Source organism: Bombus affinis, chromosome 9 (genome assembly GCF_024516045.1).
Source record: "Bombus affinis isolate iyBomAffi1 chromosome 9, iyBomAffi1.2, whole genome shotgun sequence".
Lineage (NCBI taxonomy): Eukaryota > Metazoa > Arthropoda > Insecta > Hymenoptera > Apidae > Bombus > Bombus affinis.
The window spans coordinates 11,822,346-11,848,867 of NC_066352.1; the positions used below are offsets into that span (position 1 = coordinate 11,822,346).

The 26,522-nt window shown below is 38.6% G+C and overlaps 1 protein-coding gene and 1 long non-coding RNA gene across 2 annotated transcripts in view; both read left to right on the forward strand.

The window, feature by feature from the left end:
- On the forward strand, positions 1-25,223 carry LOC126920221 (uncharacterized). Its single transcript, XR_007711911.1, has 3 exons — positions 1-125; positions 23,411-23,679; positions 23,826-25,223. It is a non-coding gene; the product is annotated as an uncharacterized LOC126920221 (long non-coding RNA).
- Positions 1-26,522, forward strand: part of LOC126920199 (glypican-4) — a 129,968-nt gene that overhangs the window by 75,017 nt on the left and 28,429 nt on the right. The gene's annotated exons all lie outside the window — the stretch shown is intronic.

Sequence of the window (26,522 nt, forward strand, 5' to 3'; positions counted from 1 at the left end):
CTCAAAGCATACCACAGGAGAAGAGGAACAAAGAGGTAGGAGGAGATAGACGAGAGCGGGACGAGGATGGAGCAACGAGACGAACGAAGTATTAGCCGCGGGGTGGAGGAGGATAGAGGATCGAGGTAAAATGGTCCAGAGAGAGCACGTTGGGCAAAAGATGAGAGAGAAAGAGAGAGAGAGAGAGAGAGAGATCGGCGGACGCGTGGGAGAGTTTGGCTCCAGCGGGATGGTGCTCAACCTTGCACAGGTGAGCGGAAGTCGGGACGAACATCTTTGAAAGTTCCATTAGCTCGTGGGAAATTCGATCCTTCTTCGCTATGTAGTTTTCTCCTGCGGTAAATCTGTTCCGTGATGGACCCTGCGTTTCATCATGGATTTTTGTCTCCGTTGTTTGCCTTGCGAGGGTCTCGTGGTATGTTTAAGATTTGGGATATTTAAGGGTCACGATGGTTGGTTTTGTTGGTGATGGATGGCTGAGTTGGTTGAACTAGAGTGACGTACGAGGTGGTTTGACTTTTAGCTTTGAATTAGTTTCTTCCGAGTACGCAAGCAGTAATAATTCATTTTTATCAGCAAAGGAGAATAGAAACGAGCAACGAAATTAATTTTTGTTAAATTAACTTCACGCGGCTGTAATAAAGAGAAGCAGTTTTGTTCATAAATGTCTCATAACGTTTTTACTTGAAGCCAGTTTGTTACCATTTTGTTCTATCGGAACATACATGGGAAATAGTATGAAAAAATGTTACGCATATATTATTTCCTTAAAAAACGAAAGAAACTTTTGGGACAGCCTAATTATACTTTCGGAATGCGAGTATAACTTTACATTACCATTTACATTACCTCGAGTTCGGTGTATGAAATTGAATAAGAGATTACGTGGTATTGACAAAATCCGCAATCACTTAGTTGCCAACTCAATACAAAGCATAAAATCTTTCGATTATTGCGATTTTGTTCCCGCAGTCGTCTCATAGCCAACTTATTTCGATTCTTCATAAAATTAATTCAGAAAGTCTATTTTATGAAGAGTGGAAGGATTATTTTAAGAATAGTTTCCACAGACGTGTTATTTTAGTAAAATTTGATATTACGTTTGCGGTAGAAACACACGAGCGGAGAATTCGGCTTCGTGCCGTGCGCAATGAACGTGTTAATCTCTAAAGAAAACACGTGTACATAATACCGGCCGAAGAGAACCACGGTGGGAACGGAGAAAAAAAAGGGTTCCGTCGATGAAGTGGCATAAATTGCGGCCGGTGTGTCGCGATTCGTCGTGGCACGAATATCAAAGCGCGATCGTTTGATGGCACTCGAGGTCCGCGGCTAGAGTGCCGCTTGACCCTGTCACTTGGTTTCCAGCCACGTCATGAAGGCCCTCCAGAATTAAATCAATTAAAGAGATCCGTCGCGTCGTCCCGTTCTGATATTCGCGCCGAGCGTGCTCGTAAATCGCGTGACGGATTGCGAATCTCTCCGTCGATTATTATTATGTCGTGTCAGTTTCATCTCTCGAAATCGTTCGGCGGACCGGGGAAAAAACCACGATGTCGAAACGTGAATTTATCGATGATTAAACGCACGATTCGATCGAACGCGAAAGAATGATCGGAGTGGCGGGAATTGGAAGGAATTTTTAGAATTGAACGTAACGTAATAAAATAATTAGAAATGGAAGAATGCCTGTCGTCGAATAAATCTGAAAAAATTGCAGAATCAAATGTGTAGTAGATCGAAAAGAAATATTGAATTCAAAGTTTCGCTTCGAATTTCGAAGATTTCTATTTTACTTGGAATTTTGAGATCGAAACTCGAGATCCTACAAAGTAATAGCGTCGATGTTAAGAAACTTAAATTGAAATTTAGTCGGAAGATACTTTTAAACTTCAATGATTTCTATTTTTATAATATCGATACGATAATCTTTAGGTTTATCGCGAGGGAAAAATGCTAATTACATTCATTGATTTTCTAAAGTATATTCGTTTAACAATCATACGATATTTTATTGCTAAAAAGTACTCAACGCGGATAAGTACTCGTAGCACGGCCTGAATGGTAATATTTATAAATAAGGGAAGAACAGAGAGGGGAAAGGTTCGAAACACCTGTATGAATTTCACGATGCGAAACGAGCAACCTGGAGTACCTTGTCAGACACGTTTGTTACACGTGTCTCTATGTATTGTTGTCTCTGTGTATGTACCCATCTACGTATATGCTATCGTCGAGTGTGCGTTGAACAATAGTTAGCGTACGCTAACTACTTGGAGCGATCGCGGTGGAAACATCGGATGGGAGAATAATTAGCACAACCTCGAGGATTTTCAGCCTGTATACACGTGGTATTCTGGCTATCCAATTAAGTGTCAACGATAAACCAGACCGTGCAACAATATCTTACGCCATTGATTATTACATATGAATTTCCTTTAAAATTTCAGATGGTGCATAGTTGTTATTCCATGATCGTTTCAACAAACGTACGCAATTTCCTGTTATAAAAATGTACTGATATTCTGCCTATCCAATTAAATGTCAACGATAAACCAGACTGTGCAACAATATCTTACGCCATTGATTATTACATATGAATTTCCTTTAAAATTCTAGATAGTGAACAGTCGTTATTTCATGATCGTTTCAACAAAAGTATACAATTTCCTGTTATAAAAATATCGAAGTATTGGTATTCTGGCTATCCAACTAAGTGTCAACGATAGACCAGACTGTGTAACAATATCTTGTGCCATTGATTATTATATATGAATTTCCCCTAAAATTCCAGATAGTGAATAGTTATTTCATGATCATTTCAACAAACGTACACAATTTCCTGTTATAAAAATATCAACGTTAGGAGCTTGGAAGTTGCAAAAGTGTTGAGTTGGGAACTAAGTGATTGCGGACTTTATCATTACCACCTAATGACAAAATCCGCAATCACTTAGTTGGCAAGCCAATGCGTTATATGGCTCTCGTCGTCGATCTTTGAACTAATTTCATCCGAATTTATTCGAACAAATTGTCATGAAATTCCGTCTAGCTTTAATGGTTACGGGTAAGCAGCGAAAACAGCATCGAAATCCCCGAAGGATTGTATTTTATACGATACATCAACCGTAGTAGCGTTTCCATATCTGACGCTTTGCTATGCAATATTTTACGATTCGCTGCTTATTAATTAATGTCCAATATCGATTCACGATTCACAGCGTTCGATTTCTATCTTTCGTAGACGACTACGAAATATGCTTTATTTTATCGATCGCTTCGTCGATCCTGCTCAGATCGATCCTCGTCGATTCGTCTATGCCACCCTGTTGTCACGCTTCGGCATTCCTTCGACCCGCCAACATCGCGTGCAAAAGTTTCAGCGGGCATAAAAAAGAATCGTGGGAGAGTGAATGCTTCGAAACGAAAGACACGAAAGGTAGACCTAGAGGGAAGAGAGAGGAGAGAAACATTGGAAAAGGCGAGACGAAGCGAGCGTTCTTACGACATAAGGAGAAAAGGTAGCTGCTGGCTGGCGCCACTCTACCACCGTTTCACGCCACCGTTCCTCTTCTTCTTGCTATATCACCCTTTTCCTTTCTTTCCTTCCTTTTCGCTCTTGTCCTTCTTCTTTCGACCAATGGTCACTCTCTTCCTTCGGCGAGAAGTCGTTTCGTACTTTATTTTCCATTTTATTTCGACGTATCACAGCTGTAGGAGAAAGAACGACGATCATTGGGGAATGTCGAGAAATCGTTGTGAAATATCTTTGGAAAGTCGGTGTTTTAAGAAATTTTTCGGAATTTATGGAGAATATCGTTTAAAAAATGCTTTTGGCCGGACGTCTGATTTTCGAGAAATTTATTAAGAACACGCATTAATTCGTGCGTGAATCTGACATTTTAAAGACGCCCTTGTGTCGCTGTATCGTGCACAGATAATTATGTCAATTTGTAGACTTGATAATTAGGGGAATTGAATCGCTGTCGATCATGGTCGAGTTTGCGGACCCAGCCAATTAATTTGCGGTCGGGACAATAACTGCGGCTCAGATCGGCCATCAGCTAATCGCGTCTCGCTAATTACCGATCTGTCCGCTATTAACGAACATCGAAATTAGATTGCGAGTGGAACGCGATTAAAAGTACGATTCACTATCTCAAATATCTTGTAAATATCCGAGTAACTTTTTCCAGGAGTTCACTAAAGCAACGCATATGGAACGTCGTTTTTAAAAATAAAATTTCCATGATCATTTTCCACGTATCTATGTGTGTCTATGTAATCTGTGTAAGTCTGTCAAAACTTTTGGCTCCCCACTTGTTCCTTAAGACGTTTTTCCTTTCTTTATAAATTCTACGTAATTTCATTTGATCGTTTACAATTCTCTATAATATCTGATATTAACCGATATGAACCACCGTGAAACGCCGGTAATGGTTCCCATACAAAATCGAGTAACTTTACGAGCATGCTTCGGTCGTTTAAAATTACGAATCGATCTCGCTTCGTTAGTGAAGATATTTAAACGAAACGTTAATATTTATCCCAACAGAAAGACACTTATTTCGTAACAGGTTTCCACGTTGTGTTTCTTAAAAATTCTTGTAAAACCATTTCACCAAATGTACATCTCGTAAAATTCCAAGTGCTCGTTAACTAAACTCGAAAATAAAATCTGTTTCCCGCTATTCTCGTCTTTCTAATTTTCTTGTTCCTCCAGGTAAGTATTTATATACCTACCTCGAAGTAGTCGACATAAAAATCACTAACTAGTTTCATCCGTCTCTTCCAAGGTAAGATCAAAGTGAAAAGCGAAAAGAAAAAAGGGACGAGGAAACGATGGATCAACAAAAAGTCTGTAATATTCATGCGTCGTTTTCTACTTTTTTCTTTTTAAACGTCACAATCTCTGTTCTTTTCTCCTTTCTTTCTTCCTTTTTTTCTTTTTCTTTTTTTTTTTTTTTTTCTTTCGATTGTGGTCGCCTTACGACGATGGGTCGATACGAAAAACGGGCAGCGTAGTGGCTGCCCTGCGGGATGGAGACGTAGCTCGGGACGTTGATCGATGAAAATTGAATTCGATCAATATTAATGAATCGCCGTGGATCGCGAAACGGCCGCGATCATTATCGTATTTCACGCGTACCGCATAGCGCATATTAATCGGTGGACCGTCGAGTTCTCGATTATGCCCGCCGATTGCCGTAGTTTGCCAGATAATTAACGAGGTAGCGAACAATTTTGCCGAATGGCCAGCGAGAAAATAAAACGAGCCAGTTTCTCCTTTCGTGAAACCAGTTTCGATTCTGATCGTAATTTGTCGCTTTGTTAACCCTTTGCCACTCGAAATATGTCTGCTGATCGCTACTATTTCACCTTGCCCGTGTTTCTGCAATTTCGTTAGCGTGCCAGTTGACATTTTATTGCTACATCAATTTTTACAACGTTACCTTTCGTAAAAGGGGAAAAATTGTTGGCTATGCAGGCTGCTAAGTAAATGGAATAGAAATATTTTATATTTCGAGAGATAGAATATACGAAAGAATAAAAGGCTACGATTATAACATTACTGTATGATTTGGCGAGTATAATATTCATTTCTTGCGTCGATTTGCGATCTTTTAACGCTAGAACTATCGATAGTTAACACGAAGCTATTTCTATCGAAACCAGTGAAAATGACTGGTCTTTAAAAATTCGTAACGATAGAATATTTTTATATTTATTGATTTATTATTTTCTTACGGAAGGAATCCCATGTTATGTAGTACATTTTTGGTATTATTAATCCATCTGGGACCATGATCACTAAACGAGAATTGACACATTTATAAAATTGTAGAACCAGTCATTTTGTCTGGTGTGGTATTTCTAGCGTTGGCATCTAGCGATCTAGCGACCGATCCAGAATTTTCCTGATATCTGATATCATCATATGGAATGATACGCGGTAAAAATTTGAAAAACGTGTGGGAAGTTGTAGAAAACGAGGAAACTGGTTAATTGGAGTTCGATAAACAGATTGCAGAACCGTTTTACACTTACCAAGTACCAGTTATTTTGACTGCTGTTGGTATAAGTAGCCTTGATACAAAATTAGTTTAAGTTTGAATACATAAAAGACAAAATAAAATTCATTATATTATTTTTTTAGTTATCGTCGCGAAAGTCATTACATCATCGTGGAAAAAAATATAACGCGAAGTAGGAATTTTAAAATAAAATTGTAAAACCAGTCGATTTGACTGGTATGGTAGTTCCAATGTTAAATTACTCCGTATAGCCAGTTTTAGTATCGAATCGTTGTCGTTCGGTTGAATATTTCTTCAATTCGAGGATAATAAATAAATAATTAGCATATTGAATATTTATCCTACAATGTAACTGGTTTTTTGATGGTGAGAATTTTTTATCAAAATAAAAATCGTCTACGTAAATACATCTATGTTTTCGTTAACAATCAGAAATATTTGTTCGAAATTCCGACAATTTTTTAAACTTGGCTAGCCGCTTTGTACGAGTTCGCCATTTCCATAAAGTTACTGATTCCGACTTTTCTATGAAACTTTGACTCTTTTCCCCCCTTCATTTCCCCTTCTTTTTCTACGTCGAAGTCTAAGAGTTCTCTGTCCATTCGAACGTGTGCACTACGTTTCACACGATTCGCTGATTGCCGATTGAAAGTGCATATTTGTACAGGTGCAAATATCAACGTGAACCGCGTGTCCGCGTTTATTCAGCGTGATACTTGCTGCACCGGGAAATTATTTACACGCCCTGATGCGGCTACCAATCGATCTTGCCGGCTACAAATCTGCAATTTAACTATGCCCGTCTAATCAGGCTCGTAATATTTCCACATTCTACGCTTGCAACCCACGCTTTTTCCTATCTTTCTTCGACAGTTTCAACCATCTGCTAATATAATTTCCAAAATTTCTCTCTCTCTATTTTTAATACAGTCGAAACTAGAACAGCAATTTCCTCCATAGATATAAATACCGATCCCATTAGCGGACGATATTTCAAAGCGTCGCTGTTACGATCGATTCGAATTCGGTTAGTCGATTCTCGGATTTTAAAACGTTGCCGAATTTAGATCGGCGATTACTTCTCGATTATTGCCGAATAATCGGAGAATTTCCCTCTGTGGACGTTGTAATCGAGCTTCAGCTATAATTGGCTGTACGTTAACGCGCGTCGATACTCAGCAAAGATATGCGAATGCGTGCTTGAAATTGCATCGTGGAAAACGAGGCTGGTGCGCTCCATCAATCGCGATCGTACGCGCACCGTGCACGCACGAGTTTCAAATAATTTTCATCTTGTTACGAACGCATAATCTCAGACCTTTTTCTTCCACATTTTCCTAAGCAGGTTGCAGCTGGTCTGTTGCCACGACGCAGGCGTAAATATGTCGATATCGAGGATTTCGATCGGAGACTTTCTCGATAAAATCTACCGTTGTTAGTGACGAAAATATTCTGATCGTTCGTTCGAATAGAAGTTTGCGCAGTGTAAGCGTTCATTTTTAATCGTTCATAAATATCCAGATACTTTAGTTTAATTTGTGGCAATAGCAGTAAAAATAGTATTTGAATATCGAACGAAAGCGTGCATTTATGATGAATTAACAATTCGGTCACCAACGTTTTATGGAATCAGCAGACTATAAAGGCTTGAATTTAAGTTGGCTGTTATAAAAAATTGCAATGATGTATATATTATTATTTTCACAGTATGCGCTTCTATAGTTTTGCTATTTAAATATTATCGTTATTAAACAAACGTCGACTCACGAAAAAAGGAAGATCGATGGAAAAAGGGGAAAAAGTAGAAAGATGCCACCGTGAGATATTTGACGACACTGTAGACGCCGTGCAGACGCACGCAAGTCGCGTCGAAGGAAACACCCTGATGTTAGTGGGTGCACGTAAAACATCGGCCTCTTTGATATAGCAAACGAGGCGCGTGGGTTGCACTGGCCGAAGAATGCTACCTTGCTTGCTCAGGTAGGTCCTCGACCGAACCTTTTCAATCCGACTTTTGCCCGTGTATTGTCACGTTCTTGCGCGAAAAGCCATTTTTTAGCTTGGTCGGTTCGCCTGGTCTGATTTTAGATATCGCGTCCGATAGACTGATTTTCGCATTTATTCGACTACGCTCGTAGAATTGATAAAACATTGCACTCGTTGCACGAACCGCCGTTGAAATTAATATTTTCCATTTTTAACGTATTAGGTAAATTTCGTGAGGATGTAGGGTCGGTGTATTAACGAAAATGATCAGATTTCTAACAACTCGAAAATTAAGTCGCAAGATGTTCGAAGATGTTCTACGTGTTTCTTGATGCTTGCAGGTTTCGTGGTTTTTGAATGTACAAAGATCGGTGGTTCGAATAATTACCAGCCACTAAAAATAAGTTAGAGAAGAGAGATAGTTTATATTCGCTTTTGCCAAAAAGGAGACTTCGAACGAAAAGGTTTCATTCTATATTTTTGACTTATTTTTGCGTATATTAGATTGTCCGGAAAGTTTCTTTCGTTTTATAAGGAAATAATAGACGCGCAATGTTTTTCGTTTTATATTAGTTTATTGAATTATGCAGGAACATAATAATAGAAATAGAACGAAATGGATCGTATCTAATTCAATAAAATAATACAAAACAGAAATTGTTGTTCATCTATTATCATTTTATAAAACGAAAGAAACTTCTCGGACAAACTAATATTTAGGAGCTTTTAACGAACAAATTTTATCGTAGATTTGCAACTTAGTTTTGCATCGTATTATATTTTGAGCATTTCCTACATCTTTATACCATCGAGTCTGTCATAAATAAACACTTTGTTTATAACAGTAACACACATCTGTACGTATCTAATTTACCTAATTGAACTCAACAATTTCAAGCTTCTTCTACGTCGCAGAACTTTTCCTCGCCCGTTTTTTTCCATATCTGGAGGAACTCGAGTTGGAAGTTGAAATCTTTAGAGTCAGAGACGTTTTCTCGTTTCGGTAGATTCGCGGTAGATTAACCACCGTGCAGAAAAGAAGAAAGCTCGTTCTGGCGCACGATAATCTCGCTCGATTCTTTCGTCGGTTCCTCGTCTTCCTTTTTCCCTGGTTTCCCCTTGCATTCCGGTTACATACCGAAACCACGGCCGGATTCCTGGGCCTCTCTTTGTGCCCGTGTATCGTTGCACGCGTGCAGCTGCAACTCGGTTGGCAACTGCAGGGCAGGTGATACGAACACATGCTACGCGGTCCATGCTCCTGTAGCTTCCTTTCGTGCCGCCATCCGGAGGACTGTGAACAGTACAGAACCAATTCGACCGAAAGGTAAAGTTCTCCTCCCGGGAGAACTTTTCTCTCTGATATACACAGGAAATTTTTCTACGTGTTTAGTATCAGTTCCCTACGATACGGAATTCAATTTTTCCACCATACAGTTCTGTCGTGTTCTGTCGTTTAGAATGTTCCTGCGATATACCAAACTATTTCCCTACGGACTAATGGAGCTTTCCCATAACGCAAAATAGAAGAATTCTGCCGCGACGCGAAGGATATTTTTTATCATTTAGAGCTTCTCTGTAACCAATGAAAATTCATAGCGGTATAGTAACTCTTTTTTTTTTAGTACAGTATTAAATTTTTCGTACAATACGATTCTTCTATCGTTTGAAACTTTTCTGCGAATCGAATGATTTTTCAACATCGATGGTATCGCTTGCCAATTCGCCAATTATTATTATATAATGTGTTACTATATAAAACGATGTAAACGATCAATTCCCTTTGCCGTCGTTTCTTCGCGTGGCTCATTTCCATCCTGTTTCACACGCGTGCCAAACCATCGCTGCGTTATTAACGTTTACCATTATCGTTTCACTGCGACTTTCTTGCCCTTTCTTTCCCTACTTTATTTTTATATCCGCTTCCTCGAGATATAGCGCGTTCAATAAACGCGCCACTCTTGCTTCCTCCTTGTTTCATCTTTTTTTAACCCAATAAAGTGTCTATAACACGGTCTTCGTTCCGCTCGACGGAAGAATTCAAAGAGAGCCGGAATTACGCTGGTCCCCTTCTTTACTTGTTTTTCACCCCCGCAGCCACTTTCTGACTCGAACGACGTGATCGATACGGTTTCCCGCGCACGCATAATCTCCGTCTTTCTTTCTGCTCCTTCAGACAAGTCGCAGACCTTGGGTTTTTAAGGAGATCAGAGTGGAGCGACGAGCGAAGTTTGAAAGATCGATCGCTGTTTCAAAGAAAACTGGTACAGCTGAATTTCTGAACTTACGTCGTTGTTTCAACTGCTCCGTTTAAATTCATCTTTGCCGATATGGACATTTTTGCAGATCGTGCCGCGTTTGTGAATATCCTTTTTATCAAAGAAAATTAATTCACAGAGCCAGTTATACATCGGCGAATTCATGAAATTCATGGCATATTGTGTTCGTGAAACCTGGCCACAGCAGCCAGTGGTCGTTGCCGGGCCAGACGATGATTCACTGGAGCAAACACGAATGATCTCATCGTTTTCACTATTTCGTCCCTCGAAAACTGGACGACAACGCGTGCCGGATGCCGGCGGACGTTGCGGTTTCCGGTCAAGCCGAAACTATGCATAAATATAAATTAAACTTTGATTCGTGCAACGCGAACGCCATAATTGGACAGTAAAGAAAGAACATTCGAAATTCCTTCGTTTCTAAATGCTCGCCTTCCTCACCATCCGCTTTACTTTTATTTCTAAGAACGGTTGCTGCATCGAGGCTTATTTTTCAACAAACGTCGCTTATTTTTGCGTTAACTGTTCGTTATTTTCTATTTATTACGCCATCGATGAAGATATCGATTTTACGGACGAATTCTTTTCTTCCTTTTTTATTTATTCCAATGGATTTTCAGTCGATTCAATGGAAACACTTTTTTAGAAAGATTTCTATATCTTTCTTGGATTAAATGAAAAAGGAAATGTCCATTTGGAGGGAAGTGTGAGTTCGAGGTATTATTTTTATTTTATACCAACAGATATCCCACCATCGTTTAGAATTATACGTAATTTTTAGTTTGAATTTTTAACGCCCGTAAAACTTTCATTCGTATCACTGCGTCAAATGGAAAAAGTTTCTTTACCCGCGTAATCGAGTCCTTTACGTTTCTTACCTTTTTTCCTTTGACGCAAGGAAATTAGACGCTGGGGTATATCTTTTCTCTGGTAAGATTAATATACTGCCACGTTAAGGAATTATAACTTTGACCAGCGATAAAACGTGGCAGCACGTTAAAAGCCTCTGGACCAAGTTCATAAGAAAACGCTTACTTCCTGCCTCAAAGATTTCCGCTTTTGGTTAATGAAAAGACTGGCTCAAAGGCCGCCACTTTTACATTATGGACGAACGAGGCGTTGCATCAAGGTTTTAGAAGTTTAAGAGAACGCGGTTGTTACGTTACCTCCCTGCCATGAAAGTACTAATAGACAATTTTTGCGTGGGCCTGAATCCACCATAACATTCCAGACGGCTGTGACTTCTTTAGATACGCGGCGATAAAGCCTTTAATAGCTACAATAACATTTTGGTTGGAAAATTTCATTGCCGCTTTATTACGTAGAAAGTAGCGCGAAAGTGGTGGACAAATTCGCAAAGAAACAAAGAAAGGAGAAAATTTATTTTATAAAATTTAGTCACGCCGCTTGCTCGGCCACGAATTTAAATAACAAGTTAATAATCGTAGGGAGTCGTTGGAGGAATTTTTTACTTGATTTATTAAACTGATATAGGAAATGGAAGAAAGAAGACGGCAAGAGGAAAGAATTCTTGAAGCAGTTTTCATTACGAAAGTCGAGGTCGTTCTTCGATAATTCTGTTCGCTTGTTTTAAGTCGTTAAAAGTATCAGCGGATATGGGGTCAAGCTATAGTAACTTCCGTAGACCTTTGTAGATGTATCATAATGACTGGATCTTTCCTCAATTTTCCACACTGTTACTTCTCTTAATGAAGTTCATCGTGGTAGAAAGAAATAAATCGAGGGCAGTCAAATTAACGAATCCCTTGCGAGTTTATTCCTCACCAGGTTCAGCGATCGCAAAACGATTCAAAAGTTTAGAAAACCTCTCGATTGTGACTGTATACTTAGACAAATATTTTTCTTTTCTTTCTTGATGGAAATTATTTTGAAAAAATACCATTTTATTTACCAGTCTATTAAAAAAAGAAAAGATCGAAAGAAATGTAGGTAAATACAGTAAAAGATATCCGTCTCTTTATTGTTTGTAATTATTGGGTTGCCAATTAAATGATTTTGTCATTCGGTGGTATCGACAAAATCAGCAATCACTCACCAACCCAATATTAGTATCCCGTGCGAGAAAATCTTCCATAGTATAATTAAACGTATCTTGCCTTTTCTCTTGTAGATTTTTCTCCTTATAAAAATTGATACAGAAAATATCTAATTTTCACGCAATTGATTGAGTTGTATTTAAATGACAACTCGATCAAACAATCTTCTACAGGTTCCTTCGAAGGTAAAATAATGTTTGAATTAACGCAAACCCGGTAGACATGGTAAACGATATATGATTTACACTCCGCATAATAATTTCGTGGATCATCAACGGTCCAATTGCTTGTTTAATCGCAATAAACGTAGACAAACACGAAAGTCAAAGAGACGACGCGTGAAACGGTGGGTGGCTAAAGGACCAGGCCGAAACGATCCATTTGAAGTCATCGTAGCGTACGAGTATTTATAGGCAGACGCATTTTTACTTGCTCGACGTGTGGCAGATTTATAGGGCGCGGAGGCGAGTCCGGTTTTTACAGCTCAATCTCTGTCCGTCTCGGGGAAAAAGCGCGTCTGAAAAGTGAATAAAAATCGCATTGCTGACTCGCCGGGACCTTAGGAAGATCGTAAACGACGTTCAAACACGCGATATTATCTTTAGGATATAATGGAGAAGCTAAGTCATTGCTATCTTTCTTAATGGCCTATGGTCATTTTTATTAAATAATAAAATATTGTAATATATAAGGCAATACAGTATAGTCAAATATTATTACATTGTACTATTTAGCGTAATTTTAAAAGATCGAGAAAAGTTGAATAGTATTTCTATCCTTTTATTTATCTCTTTTATTTATTATCGTTCTCGTATGAAAAGATATTCGAAACAGTCGAAGTAAAATATTTAAATATAACGCATGGCATCGGAGGGGAAATTTATGGTTGTTTTCATACGAAAAAATATTTCAATAAGATGATAGAATCGAAATAAGATATTTAAATTCAGAGAGAGAAGAGAAGTTTTCAAAGCGCGTGAAGATTTCGAGGATCGTCTTCTCTAGATCGCTCAACGTTATTTTTATAAAAATTGTCCGATATCTCGAGTAAAAGTGTCTCATAATCTCATAATGACAAAGACAAAATGCTGCTTAGATTTCGTTGTCGTTTGATAAAAAATACGATTTATAGAAAATTCCTGCTGACGTTCAACGAAGATTATAGACGATAATTTAGCGCACGTTTATCTGTATTTTTAAACGATTTAACGTCACGACCATATAAAACAATACAACGATACGAGATAGCATAACGAATGAACGTATTTAAACCTGCAAAATGCGTTACTTCCGAAATGCATCAACGAAAAGCGCTCTTGGCTGGTGTCATTTGGAAATTCCAGCTTTCCACTGTTTGTGACGCGGTAGCAACGTTTCAACGCCATAATCCACGGGACAAACGGGTTGCACGAGCGTGGGCAGACCGACGCGTTATTTGCATAATCCGAGTCGTTAAGCAATTAAGTCGCTCCACGACTAACTCGCAACTTCTTTTCGCTAGATCTCATTTTTTTTTTTTTTTTTGCCACTGTGTCGCGGTATTTCTGATTCGCCAGAATTTCGGCCCACGGTCTTTACAATTCCAAGAATCTCTATAATTAGTCGTCGCACCTTGAAGAAATTGATTCGGTTTGAAAGATTAACGCTACGACATTGGCGAAGTGATCAAAACGATTTTAATTCAGACTTCTCCATAAATTTGAATTATTTTTAGATAAAGAGCTTGCTTTTTCTCTCTTTGCATTATTTATCTGTTTGTAAATTTGGAGGTCGAGCTGCGTTTATTTTACAAGATTTTTACCGAGAGATAGGAGAAATTCGCAATATTTCATAGTAAAGTTCGGTCCAGTAAATATCGCTATTCTCTTTTGTGGATTTTTTAATGCCACGAGCGCAATATCGAGGGTTGTGTTGTAAAAAAAAGGAGAGAAGGGTGGAAAAGTCGTCGAGGTGTCGAGGTTACTAGACCATTAAGCCTTCCCTTTGTTCGCCAGCACGTCGATTTTCTAGCCTGGCGACGATAATATCTGCAGCCAGAGATGATATCTGCGCACAGGAGGCAATAGCATCGATGTCATCGTGTCTCAGATACGAAATCTTGCCAGATACCATCGAACGAATGTCGTTGGGGCGTTCCTCAATAGACTCGTATGAAATCGACAGAAATTCCTTGCAAATTATAGTTTAGGAAAATATGATTTTCAAGCTATCCAGCGAACACCACGTTTCTTCTCGTTTTAATATCAATATCAATACTTTACTACAATCATTAGATATATTAATGTTACAGAACTACGAAGGATCATCGTATACATTGGAATTGAACAATCGTAGAATTATTAATATTAGAAAAGATAAACGTAGAAATGCAGAAAGAAGAAGAATTTGAGTTATTAACTGTGTCAGTGTCGAAAGAAATCGCGCATCTGCAACATCTTTAAAGAAAAATAATTCTAAAAGAATTTTTGTTCGACGCAATTGTAATTTTATAATATTCAAGCTAAAAAATTCTCTAAGAATCACGTATCTCTAAGAAGATATAGCCAAAATGTATGTCCATTTGACCTAATCGTAATTGCACGATACTTCACGGAATTAAAGATCCATTTTATCGAAGGTATCATATACTGTTAATGCAGCTAATAGGTAGAAAATCGAATTATCGCCGATTGTTCTTAGTATCTTCCTCCGTTTCGCAACGATATATCGCGGTTCTATCGGAGGAGCGATGTTACCGAGGGTAGAAACGGTTAAAAGCGGGGTCGATGATCATTCATCGCGAACAACGCGACCAGAGATCGCGGAATTTTAGCGACAGCGTGCTTAATCTCCTCGTCACATCCGCCATTTATCCTTGCTTCATTGTAATTGCCCGATAACCTACTTCATTCATGCTGTTTCCGTCGATTACATGATTTCTTAAGTCTTTCCTCAATTTTCTGTCGGACATGGCAATCTTCTAAATTTTAAATGGCCCAATTATATTTTTATATAATAAAATATAACAGTTTCCTTCCAGATCGTGTATTTTATAATTTTCCTTTGCGATCTATATCGTCGATTCTTATCAATCCACATCGGAGAATTCCACGCTCGAAAACGTTTCATTTATCTTGGGAAGAGGAATAAATCAATTTTCTGTCGGACATAGCAGTCTTCTAAATTTTAAATGGCCCAATTATATTTTTATATAATAAAATATAACAGTTCCTTTCCAGATCGTGTATTTTATAATTTTCCTTTGCGATCTATATCGTCGATTCTTATCAATCCATATCGCAGAATTCCACACTCGAAAACGTTTCATTTATTTTGGGAAGAACAATAAATCAATTTTCTAACTTCCAAGTAATTCAATCGTTATATCTTATAATTAAATGATCCTCGCATAACTAAAGCTCTTCACGGAGCAATCCCTATATTTTCTAATTTCTTTCTAATTTTCCCTTACGATCTAGACTTTAAACTCTTCCTAATCACGCCGAATAATTCCAAAATTGGCTGTTGATAATTCCATTATTCAGTAAAAATAGATACGTCAATTTTCCGAATTTTAAATAGCCGAATCATAATTTCAGCTTTCTTAAAATCTCCCCCTTACAGCGATGATTCTAGAATTCACGGAATTCAATGGTTCCTCGAAAAGATAGTAAAAACTCTAATGAATATTTAATTAGCTTTTCCAATACATTTTTACGAAATTGTTTGGAAATAGTGGGAGATTTAAAGAATCGATTACAGTGCGCGATGTTACCTAAGAAACCTAACGATGCACTTTCCTCGGTACAGATCTATTTTCACCCTTAAATGTTTAACGCCGAGAATAGCTTGTCTTCTTATAGATTCATTCACAAACAGCTGCGAAAAGCAAATATACCTAACGCGATCGAGCAAGCGGGGCTACTGTTGCAGGCGACAGAGTGCTCGTTACCGACGTATGAGGGCCGAATAAAATAAATACAGGCTGGCCACGTGCGTGTGCGTGTTTGCACGAAGCTGGACGAATACCCATGGGGCACAGGATGAAATATTAACACCCCGACCCCATCGGTTTCGACCGTGTGCTCGTTTCTGATCTGCCCGTATGTAACGTTGAATCGAGACTGATTCGCCGGCCAAATTAAGCTAACCAGATTGCACGAACTACGATAAGGGGTGCACGCACGATTCCATGTTTCGAGAGTCCAGTTTTTGAGGGGGTTGTTTCAGGGGTAGGTATCGATAATTCTCATAGTTCGGGGAATTAAAGGTCGTGGGGAAGAGTCCTGGTTCGATTTGTGGGAAGAGAATAGGGCGATGTAACGAGGTTTCATTCTTTCTGTTTTTCTTTTTTTTTTTTCTTTTTTGCTGTTTATGGTGAGTTGTCGAAGTTGCGTAAAATTAATAATGGAAAAAAGTCATTAGAACGTGAGGAATCCTTAATCCGTATTTTCTCTTTCTTAGATATTTCTTGGCTGCTGGGGGTTAAAAGGACGCGAGTTTTTCAGATGATAGAAATTTTATTTATTTTAACGTGTATACGAAACACACGCGTTTAAGTTAACTCATAATCGCCACGGTGTTTGTACTGTAACAGTATAATAGAATCCATAGAAGCATTAATGTGGAGAAAAAAAATTAGAAAAATTAAAAACATAGTATCGTACGCGCATTATTTATAAGTGATTTTATCATTAGATGGTACTGACAAAATCGGCAATCACTTAGTTGCCAGCCCAATAATTCTCACACTATTTAAAAATTAGCCAATTATCGATACATACGGTACCTGTAGCGATAGGTGTCTCTCAAATTTTCATACAAGTAAAAAGACTGAAAAATCTTACCTTAAAAGATTAAAAAATCACGCCTTACCATCTGCGGGTTATAGGATAGTCAACCAGATAGAAATGAAATATCGTGCAAAGCTGCCATCTCTTCGGCTGGATCTCTAGTATCAACAAGAAATCGTTTCAAATCGAGTAAACTCGAATTCGTTGGTCGTTTTACAAAGGATAAACGCGAATGCGTACTGTATTGTACCCGTTACAATCAACATCCTGTCGAAGAAGAAAGGGTTCACCGACCAACAAACGGCTTGCTATGTTTAGAAAACGTGCTGGACGTTGTTGTCCTTTGGTCAGTGCACTCGTGTCTCGGTGGTGGCGCCGATCTAAACTCGGCCACGGTAAACAGAGGAATATTTTCCGGCGTATAAACGCTCGTCGTAGCAGGCAGGTCGAGAAGCTTTTATTTAAAACGTAGACGGCGCGTGGAGACCCTATTGTTCCAGAGGTCGCAAAGTCGAGGCTTTTCGTCGACCAAGAGGAACCCTCTCTGCCAGCCAGTGACCGTAATTGTTCGAATTAAGCTGACGACTCGTCTCTCTGGAAACGTTACACCCTAATAATTATCCAGATCGTTCATGAAAAATTCTTCTTTAAGATCTTTTAAGGTGGCTGCTTCTTTTAATTAATATTCTACTTCCTCAGAGACCTTTCTAATCGATTTAAAAGCGTACTTTAATTCGGCTTGTTTATGAAATTGGTATTTTGCTGGTATAGTCACATGACATTATCCCGAAGAATACACAGCACTCAAGAATAGAGTAATATTTAAAACAAAAATGATATAATAAATAATGACACGTCGCGACTGTCCTTTACCGTTTGACTGTCCTTTACCTGTCGTTTACCGCAAGCAGCGCGGTCGCGCTGTTTACATTTTCCATCGAAAAGGTATTTTGTATTTCATTGTTATCTTCTCGATAATTTTTATCGAAGAAAACTTGAAACATTTATAAACTAATAGTATTTCATAGAAATGATAAATACGACGAGCGCTGTCGCACCGTTCGGGATTTTTCGATCCTGTTTTTTCAAACACCTCTGGCACTCAAACGATTAAGGAATTAATACGCTTAATTTCTGAAGCATTCTGTAATTAAATGTACAGTGAAAGTGATCTAACAATGGCCCTAGAAATTCCTCGAACCGCCCCCGAATTCGACGTCTTCCATTCCCGAGCTTCTCCAATTTTAACACGATTCTCCCCTCAGATCTGGTCCCACTTGAAGAAACAAATCGTTTCTCCTCCCTTCCGTTTCATCGTGACCATTTACGAACCACGCACTCTCGATTACGCAAAAATATACGAGAAACCGCCAGAAGCTTTATATCACGAGCACACGAGAGAAGAGGAACGGTCCGCCCCGGCCTGTGTGAAATGTAAATACGGTGGATTTCGTGATGCGCTACGTTGTCGCTGCAAAGTTGACAGCCCGCGTGTCAGTGTCTATAAACCAGCCTCGAATTAGCATCGCGGCCCTTGGAAAAAGGGAACTGCTCGTCGTTGTTGCTGCGCTGAACGGAAATTGCTGTTACGACGCCGGGTTGCGCGCTTGCAAACGAGACTTTGCCAACGAAAACGATTTACTAGGACACGGAATCTGGATATATCGTAATTCTGTCGAACGGAATTATAATTTTCTTTCGTACGCGAGCTTTTATTTCACCGTGATCGTTGCTAGGAATAAGAGTTTTACATTTAGCAACGAGAGTTTCAAATCTGATTCTTTTTGCCAATAGGAAAAATGCAACCCCCAGAAATAGAAATAGAAATAAGGGTTTCAAATTTAGTCTTTGATTTCCATTTCTCCGTGATCAATTCCGTGATGTAAGAATAGAAAGTTTAATTCTGCTCCATGGTTTCTATTTTTTTTTGTTGATTTTTCTGTTAGTAGAAAAAATATAATCTGCGGAGAGAATAAGTACTTCTAAATCCAGTTTTTCGTTTCTATTTTTTTGCTTGATCGAAAAAAGAACTTTGAATATAATCTTTTCTATCTTTGAATTTTCTCGTTGATGAAAAAAAGAAAAGAAAGGTGTTAAATGCAGTCTCGGGTTTTATATTCTCTTTCAATATTTCTCTGAGTAAAAATTGAAATTTTATATACAAATTTGTTTTTAATATTCCTATCGGTATTGGTAAAGAAACACGTGTCGGATTTTTACTTTTCTTTGATTCTTCTGCCGGTAGAAGAAGGAATTTCACACGTCTCCATTCCTCTGGTATTTCTTTTATCAGAAAAAGAAGATTATAGGTTACAAGCATCCTTCTGCTTTATGTCGCTAATGAAAGGAATGTTGAACATGAATGAATGTTTTCATTCCCTGCTTTCTGTTGACTTCCACGTCGATAGGAAAAGATTTTTACATAGAAACACGCAATTATTTCATTCGTTGCTACAGCTGACATGTCTGGGACATTAGAAAATTTCGCGAAACTTTTGTACGTTATAATACGAAAAAATTATGAAACTGGAAGGACAGAGAGGAAAAAAGTTAAAGAGAAAATCAGAAATTTAAGGGAGAAACTTACTATGTATCGTAATTGGTAGTCTTGAAGCGTAATAAGACACACGATGAAATTGATTCGTTATATTTTTGCAAATTTCATTGGATCTTCCCGCTTGAAAAAAAGTTCACTGGAAGAAAATTACGTGGTGCAGTAAGGAATTATGCAAATGAGTGGAAGGTAGCTATTGACACCTACCCTACATAGTAGATGCTATCACTTTCCCATCGATGGTAGCGTAAAGACGTGTTATTAGACGACCAAGTGTTTCCTATAATCCAATTCGAGCTCAGATATTCAGGATATCAGGAAAGAGGAGACGATGATCGTCTGTTTTCTTTTAAGAAGACTTATCTTTATCGCCTTTTATGAATTTCATATTTTATGAAGTTGATATCGACGAATAAACATTACAGCGAAATTTACATAGAGGTTGCTATCGGCCTTTTTATTTTGACTCTAAAAATTAATGTGCTCGCTTTCTCAATTATTCGCGACTTTTTTAACTTAAGAATCAACTAACGAAAATGGATATTTCCTCTTGTTTAATAGAATTAATTTAAATTGAAATCGATTCGCTGTCTGTTTATTTAGCGAAAATTATTGAATTGGCAACTAAGTGATCGTGGATTTTGTCAATGCCATCTAATGAAAAAATCCACGATCACTTAGTAATTAACGATAATTCTCACGTTAACACATAAAAATACATAAAATATAGAAATCTGAAAATCCTAGTAATTGCATAATTACGAGACGCAACGTACAAACTTCGTTCGCCTCTTGCGTTTCAAGAATCCGATCTTTTGCAATTAGTTTCCCAGGTTTCTCGCACATAACGCTAGTAGATATTTCTTTCTCACTTTTTTTTCTTTTTTGGAAGTCTAATACGTTGAGCGTCACGCCAGTTTTACAAGGGTTGGCCGTAATTCCATGATGAATTTTTCATTATGCGATAAATATAATGCTGAAATATTACCTACAATATAATCAGCATGAATGAATTTTATGACGAGACCACCAGTAACCCTCCATGGCGTTGAAGTGCAATTTTGCTCGATTCACTTAGTTTTTGCATTTACTAATTACTTTATAGTGTTTCTTCGGGTTGTTAAATATTTGTTGTGTGCTGTTAGGTCCCGGGACCTATCGCAAATTATATGCCATCTCTTGAACTTACTCGAACCCACAATAATTCTAAAGAATTATCACAAGATTCAACAGTTTTTGCTTTACTACGAAGATCCTTAATTCCCATGAAACATCTGTCGGGTCGGTTCCTTAAGTATTATTGTTATTACAGTAAAATATGGTAAAATCGGCTTTTTCCATGTTTTACAGCCACTGATGGTAAGATGCACATAAGAAATCTATATTTCATGTGTAAATAAAACTATTTTTATATGTTTTATACTGCAGTAATTTCGTTACTCCATTGTGATAATAATGGTAATAATAATAAATTTATAACTATTGACATTTGTTCGAATTATGTGTTTCTACTAATTTTGGTGCGTCGGTCACCGGTGAAGCGTATAGTGCCACGGCCAAGTTGACTGCCGGTCACTGGCGACCTCTACGGTAACCAACGTGTTAAAGACGAAAGGATCACGATCGGAGAGAATCGTAAAATCACGCGAATTATAGGACGTAGCCTGTGACCTCGTGTCATTTTTCTTTCGACTGGTTTCGCGACACATTTGTATGCGCCAGGCTGGCGAAAAGACGACATTTTTTTCGGAAGATACGAGGCCACGCGTGTGCGACTAACTAAATTGTAATGGTTCGTCGGCTGCTTTACGAGAACCGATTGCTCCTCTCCCTCTGCGTGTTCTCGAGTACGAGACACGATGCGACGTGAATACAAATTAATCGTTTGAGAACTAGCACACGGAGATATCTCGCGCGGTTTCTGCTTTTGAGGGAACTGTTACGATGTTTGCAGGAGAAGTGGAACTTGAAAGTAGGGCTTAAACGTTTGAAACCGGAAATCCAGGCTCTTGGTATACAATTTTAGTAAAATATTCCTCTTTTAAGTAACTCGTCTCATTAAATTAGCTGTTTAGTGAGTCTCATACATATCAATTTATCGATATTTCCAATTTCACGACTAAAATTCATTTTCAAACATCGTAATACTATCAGCGCCGTGTTCTTCGCTTATTCTTCTTACGTATCGTACTTTTAACACTTAGCCAACCGAATAGGCAGATCTCCCCTCTGTGAAGAACATCGCTGAGGTGACCGAACGACGAGATCTCCCTTTTTGACTTTAGCAACGCGTTTCTCTTTTTTTTTTTTTTTTGTTGTTATTATCAGTTATTATCTGCTTTTTTAAAAGTACAGTATATAATAAAATACGCCAATTTAATGGTGCTAAAATGAATTAAAAAGTTATGAGTTTCAGTTATGAATAAATAAAGTTATAATCGAACGATACCACACTGTAAAAAAAATATTAAAATCCATTATGAATTTTTCATTTCACGTTCAAATCGTGTCATTTATCTCTGGTCAGCTTTACTGTTTTTAATTTTACCTATATCTCTTTATACTTTTGATGTATACCTTTAATTTGATGTTTTGTATAAACAATTTATGAAATCGTTAAATAAAATCATTGCCGCAAGATATATTTTACAAATAATTAACCATTTAAATCATTTTTAGACCTATTTATTTTTTAAGTAGTGAAAAATCGCTGTGGCATGCGCCGTTGGCTAAGTGTTAAGAAATTGTAGCTTTTTATTAGTTGTATTCTTTTGGCATTTTTCTAACAGAGAAGACCAACGCCATTTAACAATAAGATTATCGATGCTTCGGCGGTCGACGATCCACGGTCAAAAAGAAAAACACCAGAGTTAACTAGATTTTGTTTATGTTAAGGGTCCTTTGGAATTTTAAAAGTTGCTCGAAAGAAACGAAATTGAGACGCGACATGTGAGGTAGCTAAGTGTCTAGTCGTTTAATTAGCGCAGATATACTTTCGAAAATTTTCCGCTTCCAGAGGGTTCCGTTCGTGAGAGGTTTATTGGAAGCTTAGCTATTTTTATGGGCCACCTGTTAGACCGACCATCGCTTCTCTTTCGTTACCTTTTGTCTTCTTTTTCCCTTTGTTTCTCTACCCTTAGTATCGACGCGAGCTTTGAACACGTAACCCAGATATCGATGCGTTTGAAAATGCGAGAACAGAGCTTCATGATTTTCTAAAATATTACATAAATTATCTACGTATATCTAAAATACATATACATATATCTAAAATATTATCAAGCACCAAGGTCTTATTTTCAAAAAACTAATACGAACGAACGGTTACAATTTGTACGCATAAAAATTCGTCCATTAAACGATAACATTAATTTCCAAATATTCCGTTACATATTCCGAATTACGTCATTATTTCGACAAATAATTATAAAACTCGAGCGAAGAGTATTGGAGCGTTAAAAGCAGCCACGACAATAAATCCATCTACTTGACAAGAAACCATCTCGAGAATAGGTAAACAATACGACCCAAAAGCATGACTCAGACGTTGGTTACAGTTGTTAAAGTCTAACCCAAAATCAAACTTTCTCTCTCTCTGCCAACCCCATTATTTTCGTTTCTCTCGCATCCTCGAGCGCTAAAACCTTTTCACACGTCGTCGACTGCAACTTATCCCTGATAACACCCTTTCGCAAAAGGTTAAACGGCCAAGTCTATATTTTAATAGCTGCTACGAGCAGGTTGTCCAGGTCAAGGATCGCGACGACGTCCAGAAAAGAGAAATCTAAAAAAGGAAATGTAAAGCGATTACATAGCTTAGCGCATGGGACGCGTGTAGCCGCGAAGAAGGTGGAAAAGGTCAGGAAAGGAAATGCGTAATACTCAAGGACACCGGGCTCGACGATTTTCTACGCAGACACCCTCGAACCGGCATCGGGGAAAACGAGACTCGTGCAACCAATTCACCGTCTACCCGGCGCACACGAGTCGCATAGGGTAATGCAATATAACATGTGGAAGAGGGTGTCTCCTAGCAACCCTATGTCTTCTCACCCCATTCTCTAAGCTTCGCCCTAAAACACCCTAAATCCGTCGGTTGCACGCCGACACCGCCGCGAAACTTTCTCTACGTGTTTTCGCAGGTGTCTCCTCTGGTGATGCTGATGCACTACCTTTTACAGTTTCTTCGAGTTTGTTTCGAGCATCGAGGGGGTAAGTTTTGCGGTGGCGAAGAATTTTACAAGTAGAATCTGAGACAATCTCATAGCGAGACACACGTTGGGTGTGGATAACGGTGGATAATTGTATCTTATGTACGAATAACAAACCTAGTATTAGGTTGTCCGGAAAGTTTCTTTCGTTCGATAAGGCGATGATAGATGAGCAGCAATTTCTGTTTTATATTATTTTATTGAACTAGGTATGATCCATTTCGTTATATTTCTATTATCACGTTCGTGCTTAATTCAATGAACTAGTATAAAACAAAAAACATCGTGCGTCTATTATTTCCGTATAAAAGAAACTTTGCCGACAACCTAATTGTTTTAAGACGTTTTATAGCGTATCATGTTTACGATTAATAATTACGATTAATAATTCTCCGTAAACGAAAACCTTATGGCCTTCATTTTGTACTTTACACCAACTGCAAATTTCCTCCTTGATATTTAACCTTCTTCTATTTCTTGCAATTCAAACAGCGATACATATATCGTGGGAAAATAAAATTTGATTTAATTCCCCAAATTCTAAATCATCGTACTCAGTCACTTTCGCCAGCCTCGTTTCGTCTGAAATCAAACAAACAACCGAAAGATTGTCACGATCGAATCTTCTTTTCTATTCTTATTCCTCTGTCTGTCTGTCTGTCTGTCTGTATCTCTCTCTCTCTCTCTTTCTCTCTATCTCTTCCTCTTTCTTGCTGTTTTATTCACTCAGTCGACGAGCTAACTTACGCGAGAAGATTGGAAAAGTGGAAGCGTGTCGACCCTAAGGGCTGCCGCGCTCGCGTCGATTGTTTCGCCCCCGGTTCGCCGAGGCTTTTCTTCGATTATCGAGCGCAAACGAGTTTCGATTTTCAGCTAGGGGAGCCGTGAAACTTCACAAATGCTTTTCTTTCAGTTCGACTAACGAACACAGTCACGCGAGTGTACACAAACGCTCGGTTATACGGGGTGTTCGCGTCTACTTGATGATTCCTCTCGTCTAGCAGCTTTCAACTCGCGGCGCAACGTCGTACGCCGCGAGATTTTATTTAATCTCTACTCGAAACAGCTTGCACTTCCTTTGACGCGAACCTTTCTCCCTACCTTTTCGCCCCTTCCCTTCTTTCTCTTTTCGTTTTCATTTTTTACGTTGCTTGACTTTCTTCGCGCTGATCGATGTAGATCGAGCAAACGGCCGAGTCGTTGTTGCGTTTCTAGAGGAATGAAGGAAGAGGGTGAAGGTCGCGGAAGCCGTATAATTGCGATGGTAAATGGAGAAACAGGTTTTCGTGAAAAGGGGAAACCAATGGAAGCCAAATAATAGAAATTTGTAAGTCGTGATTTTATCGCGAAATTTAATTAATTAATGTAAATTAATGTAATATTACCAATATCGACACCTGTCTCGTTAGACCAATCTTTATCGTAGTATAGTATGAATAACATGTCAATTTATCAAGCCTCCAGGATTTCCTCGCTTTTGCCTTTTCACCTGCTGCGATAAAATCGCTCGCATTAGCAAACCATACTAATTTTCATTTAAGACGATAATTCTCGCTTTCGATAATTTCCAAAATTTCGATTTTCAAGTTTCCTTGATTCTCCATAGATATCCTAATACTTATAAACTTTTACAACGATTGCGCGTTATTTACTATCTTTCAATAACTGATTCTCTAATAACAATGGAAAATGGCGTAGATTGTAAAAAGAGAAAGGCAATGAAATAGCACAAGGAAATCGTTAAGTCGACGAACGAACAAAAGTCTTGAATCAATAAAACTCATGTAACGTCGCAGCAAATACAAAATATCTGAACAAGGATCATCCTTTATCTCCCGACTCCTTCGATTCCTCCACTTCCGTAGAAAACAGTCAATCGTCAGTCTCGTGGAACAGAACACCCCGTATATTGTCCACACACTGGTATTCATCGAGGCGTTTAGTGTTTGCACGTAGGGGGTTGAAGAACGAGAGAGAGAGAGGGTCTCGCGAGCGTGTCAGGATTTCCCCTTTCTTCACGCTGGCACAATTATCATGATCGTTAATTTCGTGCGTTCTCTCTTTCTCTTTCATAGACGCACACACGCTTCTTCCACAGATCCGAAAATACACGCAGAAACGTTTCACGTGCGTGTTGCCAGTCGCTAACGAAAAGCAACGCGCCGGTTACATTGTTGCACGCCGGTAGTCCCACTTTAGGCGGTTCTGCCTTTGTCGCGTGGATACACGTTGCCTTCTGTATGAGCTGAAACGATCGATAAAATCGTACGTTTCGTTGTTGTGTCCTGCCTGTGCATCCGGCCACGTCGTCGTTCTCTTTGTTAAACAGGACAACAACGACAGAGAGCGACAAATAACGCCGAAACAATTGCGCTTCTCTTTTTCGAACGTTCGCTCGCTCGTCTGATCGGCGATTCGGTTTTAAAGGTTAAAGGAATAAGAAATGGGGATTGTCGCGCGTTACACAGTTCTGGTTACAATTTTAACGTCGTTTACAATGCTTTTCGCAAATAATTAACAGCTGCCTTTCATACCGCTGCTTTCATATTCCTATGCAAACAGATGCGGATGACTCAAGGTTAAACATACTTTTTGACCCGTGTCTAAAGGACCACAGCTAGACAGTTG